Below are 9,908 nucleotides of genomic sequence, written 5' to 3' on the forward strand. Positions count from 1 at the left end.
CCCTGAGCCTCACTCTAGCTCCTGATTTTTCTCTTCCTGTTAAAAAGAATAGTACTTACTTCTTTAATTCTTCTCACATTTTACTTCAACACATAGTACAATCTGTTTTTTTCTTTCACTCATCTGAATATGCTTTAATAAAGTCCCCAATAATTTTCAATTTGCTAAATCCAGTGAAGACTTCAGTTATTATCTAACTGGATTGTCTATAGCTTTTGACATTCACAGCTTGGTTCTTGAAATGTTTCTTCTTTGGTTGCTGAGACTCATTTTCTGATTTTCCTCCTAGTAACCTTTGCTTTTCTTTCTCCCTGCAGGGTACTACTATTTTCATTTGGCTCTTCAAAGTCACTGTTGTCCGGAGTCCTCAACACTTTGAAGTTAATTTTCACAGGGTCTTCCCATTTGTTCTGAGGATCTGGGGCCCATTTGCAGTGGTGCTTAACCTGCAGTGAGGTCTGATTGTTCAGTGTGAAGCAGAGCTGCTCAGACCCAGCATAGCTTGGGGATCATGCAATTCGTGGGATCAAAGTCAGGATCTTTCACATGCAGGGAATATACACTAGGCCTTTGAGCTATCTCCCAAGACCATTATTATTTTTTAAAAAACGTTTTGCCTCCACTTTCATTGATCATTGTGGAATTTTTAATTGATACCTAGAAAGCGAGTCCATATGTTATCTGGGGCTTTCATCTATGTTATGATTACGTGCATTACACCTCTGAAATTATTCCGTCTGTCCCCATTACTACTGCTTTAGTTTAAGATCTTATTATACTTTGTTAGGAACCCTAAATAATGCCCCTATTTCCAATCTACTCATAATGCCCCTATTTCCAATCTACTCCCTAGGATCCTGCTAGTGATATTTCAAAAGTTCCAATTTGGGAGCTGGAGCAATAGCACAGCAGGTAGGGTGTTTGCCTTGCACGCAGCCAACCTGGGTTTAATTCCCAGCATCCCATATGGTCTCCTGAGTATATGGGAGTAACTCCTGAGTGCAGAGCCAGGAGTAACCCCTGTGCAGAGCCAGGTGTAACCTCCCCAAAAAATAAGCTCCAATTTGGTTAACTCAGTAGTAACTTCACTTATTCATTAAGGATCCTTTAAGTAAGTGGAATATATCACCCATGAATGTATTCATAGTTCATTCTAAATTTAGTTGTTCCATGAAGACGGGCGGTCTCTACTATGCACCAAGAGAATCATGTGTTAGACAAGCAAAAATTCTGTTCTCATAGAAATGATCTTTGAGGGGGCTTCCCCTGACTCTACCCTGCCAGCTCAAGCTAACCTCATCGATTTGCTTGAGCTGGTGCCAGCAATATCTCCATTCATCCCTGTCGCGTGCTAGTGTAGCCCAATGGCATCTGTTTGCTCCAGGAGCACAAAGAGCATCAAACCATTTTAGCAGCCTCTCCTTACTCATCCCTCCCAATGCTGCCACACTGGGAGCTCTTTCCAGGTCAGGGGAATGAGGCCCATTATTGTTAATGTTTTTGGCATATTGAATATGCTACGGGTAGCTTGCCAGGCTCTGCCGTACAGGTGGGATACTAGAGGTAGCTTGCTGGGCTCTCTAAGAGGGACGGAGGCTCCAGGAGATTCTGTGTCGCTCTCTTCCAGGAGCTTTGTTTTATAGTCTCTGGATCTTGGCCATTGATGAGATTACATGGCACAGGGGGCCAGTGTGCGGGTGTGACTGCCAAGCTACTGGAAAATGGGGGATTTGGTGGAGGACACCCAGTCCCGATTTGAGCAGGCTTGGAGATCTCAGCCACGGGTTCTGCATACCTGGGTTCCTCTGTTGGTTCCTTCATGTGTGAGACTTGTCCGAGCATGCGGAGAGTGGCCTTGAGCATGGCTATGGCTGGGTTCTGGAACTTTTCAATTGCCAGGGTTCTGTTGGGGTGGGGCGGGAAACTCAACCTGCCCCCTCCTCCAAGGGGGCCCCAGTGAAGACAGCCTAGTGCGGGGGCAGGAGGTTCTCACCAAGATATAATCTGCTGAAAATATGGGTATGCGGGTTTTGTGACTGAAATCTCCAGGCTGTCTTGGAGTTCGGATGGACTACCTTCCCCCACTTTCAAAGCACTGGCAGTCACTCCACAAACCAACTCCAGCGCCACCATGTAAGCTCTACCACCAGCCTTGTTTCATCATCATCATCATCATCATCATTCCGTTGATCGTGGATTTTCTCGAGCAGTCTCAGTAATGTCTCCACTAGTCTTAGCCCTGAGATTTTAGAAGCCTCTCTTTACTTGTCCTTCCCAATGGTGCCACATTGAAGTCTCTTTCAGGGTAGGGAATGAGACCCATCATTGTTAACTAATTTTGGCATATGAATACACCACGGGGAGTTTTCCAGGCTCTCCCAAGTAGGCAAGAAACTCTCGGTAGCTTGCCAGGTTCTCCGAGAAGGAGAACTAGGCTATAAGATGTTGGGAGCTTGGTTTTATAGTCTCTAGATGTTGGCTGTTGGTGGGATTACACGGCGCCAGGGGCAGTTTCTGGGTGTGACCACCTAGCTACTGAAAAATGGGGGATCTAGGCAGAAGAGGCCTAGTCCCGATCCGAGCAGGCTTGGAGATCTCAGCTCTGGTTCCCACACACCTGGGTTCCTCTGCCAGTACCTTCATGTGTGAGGCTCATCCGAACATGTGGAGAGGGGCCTTGAGCATGGCTATGGCTGGGTTCCAGATGTCTTTGGCTGAGGGAGCTCTGCTTGGGGCAGGGAGGAAAATTCCCTCGGAGGGGCCCTGGTGAAGACAGCTAGGCGCGGGGGCAAGAGACTCTGTGTTGCTGTCTTCTAGGAGCTTGATTTTATAGTCTCTGAATGTTGGCTGTTGGTGGGATTACACGGTGTTGGGGGCAGTTTCTGGGTGTGACCGCCTAGCTGCTGGAAAATGGGGGATCTGGGCGGAAGAGGCCCAGTCTTCAGAGACCCATAATCTCAAAAGAGATCAAAAGCCACAGTTAATCTCAGAACAGCGCATGGCTGAACAGACTGAGGTAAAGCAGACTGTCATGACCCAAAGAGAAGTGACTGGATAAGGACCCTGCTAGGGTTAGGAAGGACTAATCTGGCCTGAGGACTGTAGTCTGTGATCTATAGTGAGATATTCCCAGGAGAGCCACCCCTTAAACTTAATATATCTCTTACTGTGGCCATACAAAGTGACTAGAAAGATTATTAAGAAGGAAATTTAAGGTGACTGTTTAAATGGTTATGGACTAAGGAAAGGGGAAATACGGCCTTAGATGAAATGTTGCCCTTGAGCAGATCTCCTAGCAGGATGAGATCTTTGTCTTAGAAGAGTTTCCTTGGAAGGAAGGGCTTTACATGTGTTGATTGTCCTGTCTCACCTAGGTGTAGTTGCTACCCCCAATGCTTGGAGGTTGAGGCTGTGAGATGGTGCGGGGAGAATAGCATGAGAGGAGGAGGAGACAAGAGTGAGGTGCAATGTGAGACAGCAGTGGGGTACTCAGTGAGACAGGAATAGGCATGCAAGGAGGATGGAGTAAAAGGTGGTACTGAGATTGGAATAAATGGTGACTGATCACCTGGCAGCCCTGTTCCCTTCTTCATGTGCCTTTGGCAGTGGCTGCAAATGGGTAGGGAAGTGTCTCAATGGCCACTGAACACACATGGTGGGAGAGAGCCCACGCCACTCATTTATTTTGTGATCACACAGTGATCTATGATTATACTTCTAGTCATAAACCTTACAACCCTTTTACCCAATATTCCAAGCGCCCACAATGTGCTTCTCATGATATACTGTGATGGCTTCTAATAAGTGTTTTCTTAAATTTTTTGTTTCTGAGTCACACCTGGTGATACTCAGGATACTTTTGGCCCTGTGCTCAGGCATCACTCCTGGTGGGATCTAGAACCAAGAGATAGAACTGGGGTCGGCTGCACGCAAGGCAAGTGCCCTACTCACTGTACTATGGCTCTAACTCCTGGGAGTTTTATATTCTGTATTTCAGTTTTATACTTGTATGATTTTGTCCTCTTTCTTCTCTACAAAGGGTCCTCTCCCACACTTTCCACCTCCCTAACTTTGGGCATGCTTGAAACATAGTATGACTTAAGATCTGTTTGGTGAGTGAATAAATGACTCATATTTCATGTCGAGGAAAGCAATCTTTACAAGACAAAGGACTGTAGAACTTTGTTTATATCAGATTATTTTGATTTCTCATATTTCAAAGCAAAATTCCTAAAACAGTCTTTAGTGCCATCTAGTGGGAATATCTGCAATAAAATCTGTAGATAAAGCACGTTAAGCAGATCAGGAAGATTCTGGTTGCTTTTATTACGCTCTGATACTTACATAGAAATTCACTCTGTTCTGAGATAATTTTAATTGTTACATCTCACAGGTATCAAAAGTGCCTATTTGATAGTGCTGTTCTGAGCAGAACAGCTAGAATGAGCTCTGGAGCTCTTTCTGTATAGCTGCTTTCAGAAGATCAGACTAACTAAAAGAGTCATGGGTTTCATTATTACTTGACTATCTTGTCCGGAAATTTATCCCCTGTCACCCAGTGTCCAGGTCAGCTGTGATCCCAGGCATTCTACAGGTGATTCTGCTGCCGCTCCAGGGCCGCCCAGCCTTGGTCTGACGTGCAGAGAAGCTCTTCTCATGCTACCATACCATATGGTTTCCTTTTTATCGCTTTGTGAATTAATTTTCTATTTTTAATCAAGTAATATATCTCATTATTAGCCATTTAAAAATAAATGACTTCTGATATGTTAATCAGCTCATTAAAAATTAATATGGGGTTGTCATCTGAGGTCTTCGGAGGAAGGAAAGGGAAAAGTAACCAACAAGATGAATACTGCTGAGGGGTAGGGCCTCATTTGGAGTATTTACAAAAAATCAGGCATGGGGCTGGAGCAATAGCACAGCGGGTAGGGCGTTTGCCTTGCACGCGGCCGACCCGAGTTCGATTCCCAGCATCCCATATGGTCCCCTGAGCACCGCCAGGGGTAATTCCTGAGTGCAGAGCCAAGAGTAACCCCTGTGCATCGCTGGGAGTGACCCAAAAAGCAAAAAAAAAAAAAATCAGGTATCAGACTGGCAAACTTTTCATTAGGAAGTATGTTCAAGAGATTTTTCTAATGATGTACCTAACATACAAATAAGGGATATTCTAAAGGATAACAGTTAAAGGATGTTATGGTGGAATGGAGAGATGATAAAAAAATATATATTTTTAGCCACATACAGAAGTGCTCAAAACTTATTCTTGGCTCTGTGCCTAGGTATGACTCCCGGTGGTGCTTAGGGGCTGGGACTGGCACGTACGGTGCTTGGAATTGAACCCGGTAGGCCTCACAAGTCAGCCGTCTTACTTCCAGTACTCTCTCCAGCCCTAGAGAAATGAATTTCAAATGATCTACAGCTTAGCTTAATTTTCAGCAATGATTGAAAAACCTTAAGGAGGTCCCTGAGAGACAGTATAGGAACAAGGCACTTGCCTGCGTTTTACCAACCCAAGTTTGACCCCTGGCTTTGCATATTGTCCCCTGAACACCACTAGGAGTGATCCCTCAGTACAGAACCAGGAATAAGTCTGGAGCAATGTGGGTGTGGCCCCCTAGACAAACAAACAGATAAAACTTAATAAATAACAAATTGCATTTCCAGCTGTTGGCCCTCAGGAGGAAACCAGGGTGGTTAAGTGACTTGCCTGGGGTCACAGCTAGTGTCTGACAGAGCTGGAATGACAACACAGGCCTCCTGACTCAGTCGCCATTCTAATCCTCTACACAGTTCTCCCTTCTTTTCGATATCAAGGCTGCAGAACAAGCAGAGCAGGCCCAGCTCTGTCACCAAGGACCCTGGCACTGTGTCTAACCAAAAGATAGAAGGCAGCAATCAACCATCCCTTCTACTTTGTAACCAAACACTTCCAGTCTCTTAACAAGTCAGCAGGTATCAATGCTGCTCTACTCAGGACTTTGAAGTGCTAAAGATAATGGATGCTGAAGATCATTAACGTTGGAAACATCATTACAGTTCTTGATGATAGTAACCCCCAACTTATAGAAAGGTAAAACCCCTTAGAGTTTGGGTTTATTTTCTTTTAACTTTGTCACTGCAGATCTCACTTGCTGAACCAGAAAGTATTAAAACAAGATGATGAAACAATTCAGTGATGATGTTCAAGTAGAAGCAACAGAGTCAGAGGCACAGCAAGGTGTATTTGTGAAGACATAACAAAAGGGTTAATTGCCGCTGATGTTGCAAAACACAGATGTCACTGTCAATGAATCAGATCTTAAGCCAGAATTACTTCATCTTAAAGCAAAGTGTCACCAAAGGGGATCACTCCTTGAGGAGGAACTGGGAGATGTAGATAGGATGCATCCAGAACTCCAGAAGAGCTGGGAGATGTGGATAGGAAGTGTCCAGAAGCATCCAGTTTAATCTTACAACAATGGATAAACATTCATTGTCTACTAGCTTAATGACTAAAGATCCAAGGTATGCCATATATGCAAAATTACAAAAACTTCAGTACTAAAAGCAACTCTCCCATATTTCCAGTTTTTGGGTACATCCAAGGACTCCTCCAAGTAGTACTTACTTTATTGCAGGAAATGCACAGATGACCCATCTCCAAAGCTCTGGTCATCTTTCAGAGCAAGTGTCTTCTCTAAGCCAGTGAGCAGTTTGGTAACCTGCAAACTCAGCTCTTCCCAGTCAGGTTTCTTACATAATGGTCAGTTCTATTCAAGAAACTACATAGCCTAATGAGGCTTCAATGTAAGTTCTGCTGCTGCTGCTGTCACTACATATAAGATTGTAGGACCTAGTATGTTCCCTGTCCCATGCCAAACTACAGCTTAACACTATCAGCATTGTCTCAACAGGAGACAGCTGACAGCCACATCAGACATCACCAGGGCATCCTCAGAGGGCTATGCGGTAGGACTTGGGTGTCTCTGTAGCAAATTGGGGGTAAATGTCACTGGCAGTGTAATGAGGTTCTGTAATATCCTAAGATGACTTAATTATGTGCTTATAGGAATCTGTCAAGTTCAAGTATTTAAGAATGTAGAACTCTTTAAAATTCTTTATAATTGAAACACAGTTACAAAGTTGTTCATGATTTGGTTTCAGTTGTATAATGTTCAAACACCATCCCTTCATTGTAGTGCATTTCCCACCACCAATGTGCCCCTAGTTTCCCTCCTGTCCCCAAAATAGAACTCTTTTTGATTTGCACTGATGCTTTTTAGAGGTTCTTCCCCCAGAACCTCTTCCCCCAGAGCAACGAAGTCACTTAAACATTTAATTCCTTGGGGCTGCAGTGATAACACAGCGGGTAGGGCATTTGTCCTTGCATGCGACCGACCCAGGTTTGAATCCCAGCATCCCATATGGTCCCCTGAGCACTGCCAGGAGTAATTCCTGAGTGAAGAGCCAGGAGTAACCCCTGTGCATCGCTGGATATGACTCAAAAAGCAAAAAACAAAAACAAAAACATTTAATTCCTTCATAATATGAAAGAATAGAGATATGGTTATTCATCGCATAAAACTACCTGGTGTGCTTAGAGCCAAATTTACAGAAATTGTCATGGCTGATATTATATACACGTATGTATTTACAGATGTGTACTTTCATTCGTGGTCTTTTATGTTGTTATTCTTAGGCCATACCTGGCAGTGCTCAGAGATCACTACTGGTGGGGGTCAGGGGTCCAAATGGAGTGCTGGGAATTGAACTTGGGTCCCCAGGTGCATGCAAGTTAAACGTGCCACTAGCTGTACTATTGCTCTGGTTGTGGTCATTTTGAATCATAGTAATCAAGTGAGTAGCTTTAGCACTGTTAAATTAATTTACATTGCAAGTCTGTCTCAATCATGATCAGATACCGTGTTTCTTAATGTTCTGTAAATTTAAGATTCAGTGTTTTATACAAAAAAATTAAGTTGGAGCATATTTCCACATAGTCATTATGTTGCCATTATGTTGTTTCATTTTCACATTAAATTGAACCTTTAATTATAAACTAAAAAAAATATGGGTCAATGATTTTTGATGACTTTATTTTGTATAGATTTATCTTTCCTATAAGATGTATGGAACAAAAGTGGGTCAGCAAGTAAAAAAAAAACACATTTCAGGATTGGATTTTATGCTGCATATGGAGATAATTCTCCTGATTAAAATTAGAGCTGTATCGCAAAATACTCAACTATTCCATTGAGGATTGAATCATAAAGGCACATTTAAAATTTGTTTTATTTGGGAAAAGTAGTTATTACAAAAGGGAAGCTGCAAAATATAGAGAACTTCTGCCTCAGTTATTTATTTAAGTGAAAGAATGGATAGGAACCAAAGCATAAAAGCAGTCTATGGACAAATCAGGAGCATCTCCAGGTTAATTTCAGGAAGTTGAGTGATAAAAAGGAAAAATGAAAATTTTCATCAAGAAGCTAAACTTAGCTTACCGTGGATTCCTATTCCTTCCCCTTTAGTGGAAAAGCATAACTTATTGTCTAAGACCAGTGGCTTCACAACAGAAATACCTTTGGACCAGGCTCCTTAAACTTTCCACCCCTTTCACCTGAGAAATTTTTACACCACACAGGATATATTGGCATATGAATAGGTCTACACACCAAACCATTATTGATAATAAGCCAAAAATGTATTTTATTAAACACCGACTTAAAAGTTGTTTATAATACAGTTATTTTAGCTATTCAGTGTTTCAGCACCAATCCCACCACCAGTGTCACCTTCCCTCCACCAGTGTCCCTAGTTTCCTACTCATCCCCCAAGCGTGCTGCCTTAGTAGGTACAAAATAATTTACTTTATATTGCTTGTTACTATATATATATATATGTATATATATATATCACAATGTTGTTACTAAAGTCATTATCTGAGGATTTACCGAGCTGTTAGGCGCTAGTTGAGCCTCTGTGTTGTTTTCACTCATTGAGCTTAGTAGGCTTCTATGCAACTTTCTCATCTGCTTGCTGTGCTCCTTCTGGACCCTCAGTACTGTGAGATCTGGAGGTGTCACGTAGCCTCATACCCTCCAGGAGCTGTGAAACTGGAACAATTCAGCAGTTCCATATCTGTGAGATTAGTCGTGAAGCTATGGAACTGGGCAGCTTATATGCTGGAGGATTCAGGTATGGGTGGGCCACTCGACCTCTTGGCAAGGCAGGGACTCATACCACCCCCAGAAGGTTCCAGGGACCTCATCCCAGAGATCAGGCTTACTTGGGATGACTCAACAGTGACAAGATTCAATAAATTTATTTTAAACAAATGTTGAAGATTTCTTCCAAACATTCCCCCCCCCCCACACACACATACACATTCAGTTTAAGAATATTGGGAGCAGTTTTGAATCACATCTAGCTGCCAGAATATCTCAGGGATGGAATGATGCGAATACCTACAAAACAACAGAAATTATCACCTACACAAACAAAACCCAAACGGCACCCACACACACAAATCAAAGAAAACCCTTCAAACCAAGACAAAAGGTTTGTTGGAACTCACTTGAACTGGAAAGGAAGGGGGTTGTAGAAAATTAAATATAATCATATACCTACACCCCTGCTTGGGCTAACAGGATTATGTGAATCCCCATTTTTCTATTTATCTCCACAAAAGGCATGATTTGTATTCTATAATTGAATATATGCTATATTTTTTTCTTTTGATTTTTGGTCACACTTGGCAGGAGCTACTTCTGGCAGTGTGATGCTGGGGAATGAGCCAAGGATTTCTGAATACAAAACTTGTGCTCAGCCCATTGATCTCTCTTTTTAACCCCTAATATATGCCATCTTTTTCTTCTTTGGTTCCTTTCATTACTTATTTGTCACAAATATGTCAGTTTTCAAGGTTA

This window comes from Sorex araneus, chromosome 3 (genome assembly GCF_027595985.1).
Source record: "Sorex araneus isolate mSorAra2 chromosome 3, mSorAra2.pri, whole genome shotgun sequence".
NCBI classification, from domain to species: domain Eukaryota; kingdom Metazoa; phylum Chordata; class Mammalia; order Eulipotyphla; family Soricidae; genus Sorex; species Sorex araneus.